This window comes from Hyperolius riggenbachi, chromosome 7, assembly GCF_040937935.1.
Source record: "Hyperolius riggenbachi isolate aHypRig1 chromosome 7, aHypRig1.pri, whole genome shotgun sequence".
NCBI classification, from domain to species: domain Eukaryota; kingdom Metazoa; phylum Chordata; class Amphibia; order Anura; family Hyperoliidae; genus Hyperolius; species Hyperolius riggenbachi.
In genome coordinates, this window is record NC_090652.1 from 91667136 (window position 1) to 91679610 (window position 12475).

A 12475-nucleotide genomic window follows, 5' to 3' on the forward strand; every position below is an offset into this window, starting at 1 on the left:
GATAGTACTGAGCTAGAAATATAATGCACTTTAACTATTGAGGTACACTGTACAAAAGAGAAGTTGTTAAAACCGGCCACAGAGATGCCAGCAGGATAATGGTTAAAGTGCAGAGAGTGTCATAAATAAAAGTAAGTAAACAGAACATTGAAATAAGGCTGAGGAATGTGTGAATGACAGAGAGGAGAATGAATAGGAGATCCTGTAACCTCCAGACCAAAAGCACCTGCTGCTATCTCAGGGGACTGAGACATGATCTGTGGTAGGGAGTGAGGGAAAAGTTTGGAGCTCACCTCTCAAAAGCTTCTAATGCAGATATACTGTATGACAAAGGCTGAGACGGCCAGGCTGCTGGATGATTGTTACTCCCTTAGACTCAGGAATGCTGTCAGCAGCACTGCCCCCCCCTGTTGTTTGAAGAGAGAGGTCACCTGGGGCACGTGCCATGCCTGCACCCTTCCAGATACGCGTCTGCTTTTACTAGCTGTTCTGAGAACCTGCATACAACTGCGTTCAGTTTTCTACAATAATAAGTGTAAACCCTGCCTTAAAGAGGAACTCCAGTGAAAAAAGTGCTTCTTTTTTACAATAATTGTGTATAAATGATTTAGTCAGGGTTTGCCCATTGTAAAATCTTTCCTCTCCCTGATTTACATTCTGACATTTATCACATGGTGACACTTTTACTGCTGGCAGGTGATGTCAGTGGAAGGAGATGCTGCTTGCTTTTTTGGCAGTTGGAAACAGCTGTAAACAGCTGTTAATTCCCACAATGCAATGAGGTTCACAGACAGGAAACTGTCAGGACCATGGTCCTGACATCACACTGTGGGAGGAGTTTCACCACAATATTAGCCATACAGACACCCCTGATGATCGTTTGAGAAAAGGAAAAGATTTCTCATGGGAAAGAGGGTATCAGCTACTGATTGGGATGAAGTTCAATTCTTGCATGTAACAACAAAAATAAGCAGCAAAAAAAAAGCCAGTAATGTAAATTTTGTACATGGAGACAATTCTGCTTGCATGTATAAAAAGCACAAGTTGTTTATAAGTGTGGGCCTGTCTGTAGTATGATACCGAAAATTGCAGCCAAGGTATCATGAGTGAAATTACACTATAAACAAATAACCCTCGTTGCTTGTTATCATTGTAAGAAGAAAATCTTGTATGTGTGGAAAATCAGGGCTGTTAGGTTGGAGTCGAGGAATAGTGCAGTTTCGATTCCATTGCGGAAGATGTGTTAACGAATTCGCATAAGGATGCGAATTCATACGCAAATTTTATTTTTGTAAGTATGCGATTTTAACCATGTCAGTGCCAGTATGCTTTTACATTGATTTTTACTCAGAAACGTATGCGAATTCACATGAACATTCGCTTGGCGAAAATGCATGTGAATTTCCTATTAAATACATTACCGGCAAATTGCGTGCATGTGTGCGGTGAGCAAATTCTGATGGTTCTACTGTGCAGATTTTTTTCTGCACAGCAAACCGCACAGATTTCCTGACAAGTGGAAACAGGCCCATTTACTATCGTTGGCTATGTGAATCTGCATGCAGATAACACATGCAGATTCTCTGTAGTGGAAACGGGCCTTCAGAACAATTTTGGGTACCTGAAGTCGAAGTCAGTGATTTCATAAACTGAGGATTTTTGTACCGACTCCACAGTCCAGGTGAAAGTATTATGTATGTATTTTAACTTGAAGGAAAAATGTTCTTTTTTTCGTGGAAAAAATAAAGACTCTACTGTATATATGGGGAAAAAAAAGCAGATTAGTTAAAGCAGACCTGAACACAGAACTTCCTCTCAGCTCTAAGAGATAAGCAACAGCATAATAACCTTTAAAGAAAAACATTTCTTTTTTACAGCCCACAGAACTCCTGCAATATATCTTCAGTGTGTCTACTTCCTGCTTTCATGGAAGCAGACAAAGGGTTAACATCCTGTATTTACATATTAGCTGTGTCTGCCGAGGACAGCCGAGATTCATTTGCTGACACAGCTGAGAGATCAAATTACAATTGTGATTACTTGCAGCTGAGGGGGAATTAGACTGTTATTAGGCTGTCGTCTCTAAACACAAACAGGGTGTATTAATCTGTGTTTCACTTTAAAAGAAAAGTCCACAGATGGACAGTGGCCAGAATCCACAGATGAGGATTTTTATGCCTGATTGCGGGTAATGGAGATTATATGGAAGGGGCAAGTGATTTATAAAGACTAACAATCAGGCATGGATGTTTTCCTAGTCTTGTGTGAAGATTCTGTGGCAGAGCTTGTTTTGATCAAGTTCCTTGATTAGTTCATGATAAACAAATCACTTTTAAAGAACCTCATCAGAAGCACATTCATAAACTACTTTTTGGGACAAACGAGTCTAAATGTGGAGGCTGCAATCTTCTCACACAGCTCTGACTGTGCCAGATCTTTTCTTAGTTTAGAAGACACAGTAATGCCAAACCAGTCGGGAGCTGTCCTGCCCATAGAGCTTGACGTTATCCTCCTAATCTGGGCTGCTATGAAACATTATCAATAAACATGGTTTTTTTTTAGACTGGGATGGGAATAACTTGTCTACTACTGTACTGCTGTAAATCATTCCCTGATTATCTCTTCCTTTCATGTTATAAAAGTTGTTTTAAAATCTCTCTCTCATTCACTGATGGCACTGAATCAGCGAATCAGCTTTTTTGGGTGAGGAGGAAGAGTGGGTGTAGGGGTTTCTAGGCAGGGAACACACTTGTCTTTCAGTTTTCTGCGTGTGTTTTTCACAGTAGCTAATGTAATTGATAGAAAAATCTGACAAAATGTGCAGAATTACAATGCAGGATGTCATATTATCTTCTGCACGAAAAATGCATGAAGTGTGACCTAGCCCATTGATCAACATGAGTTCTCAGTTTAAATCAGTTTTCTGTGCAGGAAACGTGCACAGTCAGTTAAGTGTGTCCCCTGCCTTTTATTGCTAGTGAGACCTGAAAAAGATATAAACTAAGAGTAGGTTCACACTAAGTCCGAGAACGTATCCGTGGCTCTGTTTTTAAAACCTGATGAAAACCGGAGCCACGGATAGCAATGTTAAAAATAGCAGCCGTCTTTACCTAAACAAAACCGGATCCGTATGCGTTTAGGGGGACCCGATTTCAAAACCTGAACGGAAGGTCCGGATTTGCTGCATTTTCACAGACCGCATATGGATCCTGATACACGCAGGGGTAGTGAAGTGCAATAGGAAAACGGATCCCCCTCTACACAGGCCATTTTGGACACAGAAACGTCATACTGGGGTGTGGTAGCAGCCAAGACAGGAGTTGCAGGGGATGGTGGGGATTTTGCAGCAGACGGCGGGGAGAGAGGGTCGCCCCCCTCACCTGGGTCCTCCCTTCCCCGCACCCCCTCCAGCTAGTTTCTGCTTAAAATACTTAAGATCAATGTTATAAAGCAAGCGGGGAACTTACTCGCTTCCTTGCGCTCCACCGCTCGCCGCGTCACTTCCAGTATGCCACCCAATGAAGTACAGAGGGCGGCATTACAGGAAGCGACGCGGCGAGCGGTGGAATGCAAGGAAGTAAGTTCCCCGCTCGCGGCTTGCGTTATAACATTGATTTTTAAAGTATTGTAAGCAGAAACTAGCTAGAGGGGGAGCGGGTAAGGGGGGACCCAGGTGAGGGGGGGCGACCCCTCTCTCCCTGCCGTCTGCTGCAAAACCCCCATCCTGGCTGCTACATCATTCCAGCATGGCAGCCCCCCCACCCAAGGCCAGGGCTGGGGATACGTTTCCACGGACTGGAAACGTAGGTTGCATAAAGGTACAGTTGTTTTCAAAATTATTCAACCCCCAATACTGTAAAGGGTTTTAGAGAATTTAGTGTACATTTGTAATTGTGTTCAGAATGAAATCTTACAAGGACTTTTTGAAGAACCAAATGCAACTAAAATCACATTAATTGTTTTTGTAATATAGTATTAAATGTTTTTTTGTGTGATTACTTCATTGACACAATTATTAAACCCCTTAAAGACTACCACTCTTAAATGGGAACATTTAAAACTGCTGCCGCTCTTAGACGGTTAATAGCAGGGTCCCCAAACTTGGTACAGTTGGTCACCAAGGGACTGGGAATAAAATTCAGAAAAGTGGGCGGGGCCAAAACCAACCAATCAGATTTCTTTAAATGATTTGAATGGGAAAGATTAAAAAGGCTGCCATTCTCACATTATTGATGTCATGGACCTCGAATATCGCAAATGTGGTCGCTGGGGATTTCCACTTCAAGTTTAGAAAATGTGGGCGGAGCCACCAAGAACCAATCAAATTTCATTCATTGATTTTCAATAGAAAAAAAATAAAACTGCTGCCATTTTTACACGTTAAATGCCAGCATTCACAAACTTTGGAGTGTTAGTGACTGAGTGACTGTGGTTCACAATTAGGAAAAAAGGGGGGCGGGGCAACAACAGCCAATCAGATTTCAGCCATTGACCTTAATGAAAAATGATAAACTGCTGCTATAATCACAGTTTAAATGCCAGGTGTCCCAAACTTGGCTCAATTACTCACTGGGTGACTGCGGTTAAAAAATAGGAAAAGTGGGCGGAGTCACTAACATCCAATCAAATTTCACCTATGCACTTCAATGTAAAACTTTTCAAATACTGCCACTCTCACAGCCAGAGGTCCAAAACTTGGCACAGACCATGACATGGTGGTTAATGTTAAAATTTAGAAAAATCGGCGGAGCTTAAAACAGCCAATCAAATGTTACCTATTGCTAATTAACGTCAATATATACGTTGCTGCCATTCTTTTACTGTTAATGGCAGCGACTTCAAACTTGGCACAGTCGGTCACTGGGTGACTGGGACTCAAATTTTAAAAGTGGGCGGGGCCAAAAAACGCCAATCGGGTTTTTTGATTGCTTTTAATGGTGCATTTTGTTCTGCTTCAATTTTCACAGTTTTAAACCAGGTTTCACCGACTTTGTGTACTCTCTATGCACCAGGGGCGACTTACCACAACACCTCTTGCATTTCATACCCAACATCCTGTAGTTTCTTCAGAAACGACACCATCTAGTTATTATTATTATCGGCGCTTCATTTTCTATACGCTACCGCTCCTACAGTTTTAGGGGTACAAGCGCCAAACTTTCCACACTTATTCGTCTTATAGCGAAGTCCGTTGCTTGTGCTTTAATAAGCGACCCCACCCTCCACGCCCCTGCGGCAGACCGCGGAAGACCCCATTTTTCGTATTGACTTTGACAGGGAAAAAATTTAAATTGCTGCCGCTCGTATAGTTTTGAAGCTACACACTCCCCAAACTCGGACCACATATTGTTGGTATCACCTCAAATAAAAATATGTATTTTGGGGGGTCACCCCAAAGTGGGCGGAGCCACCAACGGCCAATACAAATTTAGCAATTTTCTATACGATACTGTCAGGTATAGCAGTATTACCTCAGCGGCGGAGAGCGGTGCGGCCGCCGCTTCCGCGTCTGACGTCACCGCGGCGGCTGCCGCGTCCTCCCAGACATCTCGCGCAGCCCCTGGCAGGACAGGTCTCTCAGTAGCACATCAGCTTAGATTGGGCACGGAGCGGCAGGACCTTTATGGGCTTAGGAGACGGGTCAGCTGATCTGCTGGTCAGTTGACATCAGGCTGCTGGGTCTCGTTGCTGATTGGTCAGGCTGTTCTGGGCGGGTTGTTTGGAATTGCCTGCCTGTATTTAAGCTTGGGGATGTCAGTGGCTCATTGTCTGTTGTTGCTGAAACTTCGCAGTGAAAGCTCTCAGACATTAGTCAGATCCGTGTGTGCTTGAACCGGCAGGACCCCGGGGATTTGCACTAGCTTATGGGAATTATATTATTACTGTTATTGATTATTATTGTGTTTGACCTTTTGCCTGTACCTCCGACTACTCTCTGCCTAACGATTCTGTACCTCTGCCAATCTGATCTGTTACCGACTTCTGCCTGAATACTCACTCCGACTTTGTCTAATGATTCTGTACCTCTGCATGACCGATCTGTTACCGACTCTGCCTGTACAACAACTCTCTTATTAGTGATAGCCCCTGCCACTAAGGGCTGTCACTCTCTTGTGTTCCTGAATATTACTGTGCACTCAATCACGTGTGATCACACTTTGAATAAAATACTGACTATTTTGCTGATAGAGCTAGTACTGATCATCAGATACATCACTGATCATTACAGCTACTCCTCCCAGAGTTTTAGGCGTACAATTCTGAAACTTTGCACACTTGTTCGGCTCATACCCGAATAGGTTGCTTGTGCTTTGTTAAGCAATCCCACTCTCCATGCCCCTGTGGCGGACCCCCCCGAAGACCCCCTTTTTCCCATAGACTTTCATTGGAAAATTTGGAACTTTTGCCACTCGTACAGTTTCGAAGTTACACTCACCAAACTTGGGTCACTTCATCATGGGGTGAAGCTGAAACATTCTGTCACATTTTGGGGAACCAAAAAAGTGGGCGGAGCCACAAACAACCAATCAGATTTTCCCTATTGACTTCAATGGAAAAATCTAAACCGCAGTAATTCTCACAGTATTAACCACTTGAGGACTACAGTCTTTCTAACCCTTAAGGACCAGGCACTTTTTTTCCACTCAGACCACTGCAGCTTTCACGGTTTATTGCTCGCTCATACAACCTACCACCTAAATGAATTTTGGCTCCTTTTCTTGTCACTAATAAAGCTTTCTTTTGGTGCTATTTGATTGCTCCTGCGATTTTTACTTTTTATTATATTCATCAAAAAAGACATGAATTTTGGCAAAAAAATGATTTTTTTAACTTTCTGTGCTGACAATTTTCAAATAAAGTAAAATTTCTGTATACATGCAGCGCGAAAAATGTGGACAAACATGTTTTTGATTAAAAAAAACCCATTCAGTGTATATTTATTGGTTTGGGTAAAAGTTATAGCGTTTACAAACTATGGTGCAAAAAGTGAATTTTCCCATTTTCAAGCATCTCTGACTTTTCTGACCCCCTGTCATGTTTCATGAGGGGCTAGAATTCCAGGATAGTATAAATACCCCCCAAATGACCCCATTTTGGAAAGAAGACATCCCAAAGTATTCACTGAGAGGCATAGTGAGTTCATAGAAGATATTATTTTTTGTCACAAGTAAGCGGAAAATGACACTTTGTGACAAAAAAAAAGAAAAAAAAAAAGAATCCATTTCTTCTAACTTGCGACAAAAAAAATGAAATCTGCCACGGACTCACCATGCCCCTCTCTGAATACCTTGAAGTGTCTACTTTCCAAAATGGGGTCATTTGTGGGGTGTGTTTACTGTCCTCGCATTTTGGGGGGTGCTAATTTGTAAGCACCCCTGTAAAGCCTAAAAGTGCTCATTGGACTTTGGGCCCCTTAGCGCAGTTAGGCTGCAAAAAAGTGCCACACATGTGGTATTGCCGTACTCAAGAGAAGTAGTAGAATGTGTTTTGGGGTGTATTTTTACACATACCCATGCTGGGTGGGAGAAATATCTCTGTAAATGACAATTTTTTCATTTTTTTTACACACAATTGTCCATTTACAGAGTTATTTCTCCCACCCAGCATGGGTATGTGTAAAAATACACCCCAAAACACATTGTACTACTTCTCCCGAGTACGGCGATACCACATGTGTGGCACTTTTTTGCACCCTAACTGCGCTAAAGGGCCCAAAGTCCAATGAGTACCTTTAGGATTTCACAAGTCATTTTGCGGAATTTGATTTCCAGACTACTCCTCACGGTTTAGGGCCCCTAAAATGCCAGGGCAGTATAGGAACCCCACAAATGACCCCATTTTAGAAAGAAGACACCCCAAGGTATTCCGTTAGGGGTATGGTGAGTTCATAGAAGATTTTATTTTTTGTCAAAAGTTAGCGGAAAATTGATTTTTATTGTTTTTTTCACAAAGTGTCATTTTCCACTAACTTGTGACAAAAAATAAAATCTTCTATGAACTCACCATACTCCTAACGGAATACCTTGAGGTGTCTTCTTTCTAAAATGGGGTCATTTGTGGGGTTCCTATACTGCCCTGGCATTTTAGGGGCCCTAAACCGTGAGGAGTAGTCTGGAAATCAAATTCCGCAAAATGACCTGTGAAATCCTAAAGGTACTCATTGGACTTTGGGCCCTTTAGCGCAGTTAGGGTGCAAAAAAGTGCCACACATGTGGTATCGCCGTACTCGGGAGAAGTAGTACAATGTGTTTTGGGGTGTATTTTTACACATACCCATGCTGGGTGGGAGAAATAACTCTGTAAATGGACAATTGTGTGTAAAAAAATCAAAAGATTGTCATTTACAGAGGTATTTCTCCCACCCAGCATGGGTATGTGTAAAAATGCACCCCAAAACACATTGTACTACTTCTCCCGAGTATGGCAATACCACATGTGTGGCACTTTTTTGCACCCTAACTGCGCTAAAGGGCCCAAAGTCCAATGAGTACCTTTAGGATTTCACAGGTCATTTTGCGAAATTTGATTTCCAGACTACTCCTCACGGTTTAGGGCCCCTAAAATGCCAGTTCAGTATAGGAACCCCACAAATGACCCCATTTTAGAAAGAAGACACCCCAAGGTATTCCGTTAGGAGTATGGTGAGTTCATAGAAGATTTTATTTTTTGTCACAAGTTAGTGGAAAATGACACTTTGTGAAAAAAACAATAAAAATCAATTTTCCGCTAACTTTTGACAAAAAATAAAATCTTCTATGAACTCACCATACTCCTAACGGAATACCTTTGGGTGTCTTCTTTCTAGAATGGGGTCATTTGTGGGGTTACTATACTGCCCTGGCATTTTAGGGGCCCTAAACCGTGAGGAGTAGTCTTGAAACCAAATGTCCCAAATGACCTGTGAAATCCTAAAGGTACTCATTGGACTTTGGGCCCCTTAGCGTACTTAGGGTGTAAAAAAGTGCCACACATGTGGTACCGCCGTACTCAGGAGAAGTAGTATAATGTGTTTTGGGGTGTATTTTTACACATACCCATGCTAAGTGGGAGAAATATCTCTGTAAATGACAATTGTTTGATTTGTTTTACACACAATTGACCATTTACATAGCAATTTCTCCCACCCAGCATGGGTATGTGTAAAAATACACCCCAAAACACATTATACTACTTTTCCTGAGTACGGCGGTACCACATGTGTGACACTTTTTTGCAGCCTAGGTGCGCTAAGGGGCCCAACGTCCTATTCACGGGTCATTTTGAGGCATTTGTTTTCTAGACTACTCCTCGCGGTTTAGGGCTCCTAAAATGCCAGGGCAGTATAGGAACCCCACAAGTGACCCCATTTTAGAAAGAAGACACCCCAAGGTATTCCGTTAGGTGTATGGCGAGTTCATAGAAGATTTTATTTTTTGTCACAAGTTAGTGAAAAATGACACTTTGTGAAAAAAAACCAAAAAAAATCAATTTCCGCTAACTTTTGACAAAAAATAAAATCTTCTATGAACTCGTCATACACCTAACAGAATACCTTGGGGTGTCTTTTTTTCTAAAATGGGGTCACTTGTGGGGTTCCTATACCGCCCTGGCATTTTACGGGCCCAAAACCGTGAGTAGTCTGGAAACCAAATGTCTCAAAATTACTGTTCAGGGGTATAAGCATCTGCAAATTTTGATGACAGGTGGTCTATGAGGGGGCGAATTTTGTGGAACCGGTCATAAGCAGGGTGGCCTTTTAGATGACAGGTTGTATTGGGCCTGATCTGATGGATAGGAGTGCTAGGGGGGTGACAGGAGGTGATTGATGGGTGTCTCAGGGGGTGGTTAGAGGGGAAAATAGATGCAATCAATGCACTGGGGAGGTGATCGGAAGGGGGTCTGAGGGGGATCTGAGGGTTTGGCCGAGTGATCAGGAGCCCACACGGGGCAAATTAGGGCCTGATCTGATGGGTAGGTGTGCTAGGGGGTGACAGGAGGTGATTGATGGGTGTCTCAAGGTGTGATTAGAGGGGGGAATAGAAGCAAGCAATGCACTGGCGAGGTGATCAGGGCTGGGGTCTGAGGGCATTCTGAGGGTGTGGGCGGGTGATTGAGTGCCCTAGGGGCAGATAGGGGTCTAATCTGATAGGTAGCAGTGACAGGGGGTGATTGATGGGTAATTAGTGGGTGTTTAGGGTAGAGAACAGATGTGAACACTGCACTTGGGAGGTGATCGGACGTCGGATCTGCGGGCGATCTATTGGTGTGGGTGGGTGATCAGATTGCCCGCAAGGGGCAGGTTAGGGGCTGATTGATGGGTGGCAGTGACAGCGGGTGATTGATGGGTGGCAGTGACAGGGGGTGATTGATGGGTGGCAGTGACAGGGGGTGATTGATGGGTGATTGATAGGTGATTGACAGGTGATTGACAGGTAATCAGTGGGTTATTACAGGGGAGAACAGATGTAAATATTGCACTGGCGAATTGATAAGGGGGGGTCTGAGGGCAATATGAGCATGTAGGCGGGTGATTGGGTGCCCGCAAGGGGCAGATTAGAGTCTGATCTGATGGGTAACAGTGACAGGTGGTGATAGGGGGTGATTGATGGGTAATTAGTGGGTGTTTAGAGGAGAGAATAGATGGAAACACTGCGCTTGGGTGGTGATCTGATGTCGGATCTGCGGGCGATCTATTGGTGTGGGTGGGTGATCAGTTTGCCCGCAAGGGGCAGGTTAGGGGCTGATTGATGTGTGGCAGTGACAGGGGGTGATTGATGGGTGGCAGTGACAGGGGGTGATTGATGGGTGATTGACAGGTGATCAGTGGGTTATTACAGGGAAGGACAGATGTAAATAATGCCCTGGCGAATTGATAAGGGGGGGTCTGAGGGCAATCTGAGCGTGTAGGCGGGTGATTGGGTGCCCGCAAGGGGCAGATTAGGGTCTGATCTGATGGGTAACAGTGACAGGTGGTGATAGGGGGTGATTGATGGGTGATTGATGGGTAATTAGTGAGTGTTTAGAGGAGAGAATAGATGGAAACACTGCGCTTGGGTGGTGATCTGATGTCGGATCTGCGGGCGATCTATTGGTGTGGGTGGGTGATCAGTTTGCCCGCAAGGGGCAGGTTAGGGGCTGATTGTTGGGTGGCAGTGACAGGGGGTGATTGATGGGTGATCAGTGGGTTATTACATGGAAGGACAGATGTAATTAATGCACTGGTGAATTGATAAGGGGGGGGGGGTCTGAGGGCAATCTGAGCGTGTGGGCGGGTGATTGGGTGCCCGCAAGGGGCAGCTTAGGGTCTGATCTGATAGGTAACAGTGACAGGTGGTGATAGGGGGTGATTGATGGGTGATTGATGGGTAATTAGTGGGTGTTTAGAGAAGATAACAGATGTAAACAATACATTTGGGAGGTAATCTGACGGCGGGTTTGCGGGCGATCTAATGGTGTGGGTGGGAGATCAGATTGCCCGCAAGGGGCAGGTTAGGGGCTGATTGATGGGTGGCAGTGACAGGGGGTGATTGATGGGTGATAGGTGATTGGCAGGTGATTGACAGGTGATCAGTGGGTTATTACAGGGAAGAACAGATGTAATTAATGCACTGGCGAATTGATAAGGGGGGGTCAGAGGGCAATCTGAGCGTGTTGGCGGGTGATTGGGTGCCCGCAAGGGGCAGATTATGGTCTGATCTGATAGGTAAAAGTGACAGGTGGTGATAGGGGGTGATTGATGGGTGATTGATGGGTAATTAGTGGGTGTTTAGAGGAGAGAATAGATGTAAACAATGGATTTGGGAGGTGATCTGATGTCGGATCTGCGGGCGATCTATTGGTGTGGGTGGGTGATCAGATTGCCCGCAAGGGGCAGGTTAGGGGCTGATTGTTGGGTGGCAGTGACAGGGGGTGATTGATGGGTGATTGATGGGTGATTGATGGGTGATTGACGGGTGATTGACAGGTTATCAGGGAAGATAGATGCATACAGTACACAGGGGGGGGGGGTCTGGGGGGGGGGGGGTCTGGGGAGAATCTGAGGGGTGGGGGGGGGATCAGGAGGGGGCAGGGGGCAGGGGGGGGATATAAAAAAAAAATAGCGTTGACAGATAGTGACAGGGAGTGATTGATGGGTTATTAGGGGGGTGACTGGGTGCAAACAGGGGTCTGGGGGGTGGGCAGGGGGGGGTCTGAGGGGTGCTGTGGGCGATCAGTGGGCAGGGGGGGGCAGATCAGTGTGTTTGGGTGCAGACTAGGGTGGCTGCAGCCTGCCCTGGTGGTCCCTCGGACACTGGGACCACCAGGGCAGGAGGCAGCCTGTATAATACACTTTGTATGCATTACAAAGTGTATTATACACTTTGTATGCGGCGATCGCGGGGTTAACATCCCGCCGGCGCTTCCGTATGGCCGGCGGGATGTTACGGCGGGTGGGCGGAGCCAGTTGCCGGGGGAAGCGCGCCTCATCAATGACGCGATCGCTCCCCCGGCATGC